General features: G+C 39.3%; 1 protein-coding gene across 1 annotated transcript in view; it reads left to right on the forward strand.

Annotated features, from left to right (window-relative positions):
• PRUNE (prune exopolyphosphatase) overlaps positions 1–973 on the forward strand; it is a 17,989-nt gene that overhangs the window by 13,228 nt on the left and 3,788 nt on the right. The window lies entirely within an intron of this gene.

The following is a 973-nucleotide window of genomic DNA, read 5'->3' on the forward strand; positions in this document are numbered from 1 at the left end:
GCATGCAGGAGGCAGCTGATCAATGATTCTCTCTCATTGATGTTTCTATCTCTCCCCCCCCTCTTCCTTTCTCAAATCAATAAAAATATATATATTTTTTTAAGAGTGTTTTCCTGACCATCCTAACTGAAATATCCTCCCTGTTCAAAAATCTGTTATCTTACTTTCTTCCTAGCACTCAGTACACTGAAATAATCATAGTTCGTGGTGTCCTTGTTTATCGTCTATACTCCTCTGTTTGTTTATCAGCTCTGCCAGAGCGAGGGCCCTATTTCTTTTGTTTCTGCTATACCTGCAGCACCTTTGACGGGACCTGGCACAAAGTGGATGCTCAGTAAATTTGGTTGAATGGGTAAATGAATATAACTATGATAATGGTATTTTAATTCCTGGTTCCATATCATATTGGTTTAAATCCTTCGACAGCCTGATCTGAACACATACTCTCATAGTCTGCACAGCTTTCTACTAAATGCCATATAAAAGTACTAAATAATTAAATAAAAACAAAATAGCATGACCTCTTCCCTTATGACTCATAATCTAGTTTGGGAAACAAACAATAGAAGGTAAAAGGCTTACCAAGTACCATAATCACAGCCAAGGATCGGAAACATTATCATTTTCCCTAGTACAACAGTCATGCTTGGTAGATGTTTTTTCATGCTCATTTTATAGATGAGGAAACTTAAGTCCAGGGAGGTTAATATAATTCCTTGATCAATAGCTCATAAGTAATAGAGCTGATTTTCCAATCATTTTTATCTGAACCCAAAACCTGTGTTCTGCCCATTCTACACACTGCCTCCCAGCACATAGATAGCACAGAGTAAGTCCTAGGTACCCTTTCTTATGGAGTACAAGTCCCAGGTGAAGATGCGAAGAAACTCTTCATAAGCATTTTTGTTGGCGGTGACCAGGGGGTTCCAGCTGTAGCCCTCATCCCTGCCCGTCTCTTCTCTTTCAGGCCTTC

The sequence above is a fragment of the Myotis davidii genome, unplaced genomic scaffold (genome assembly GCF_000327345.1).
Source record: "Myotis davidii unplaced genomic scaffold, ASM32734v1 scaffold653, whole genome shotgun sequence".
Lineage (NCBI taxonomy): Eukaryota > Metazoa > Chordata > Mammalia > Chiroptera > Vespertilionidae > Myotis > Myotis davidii.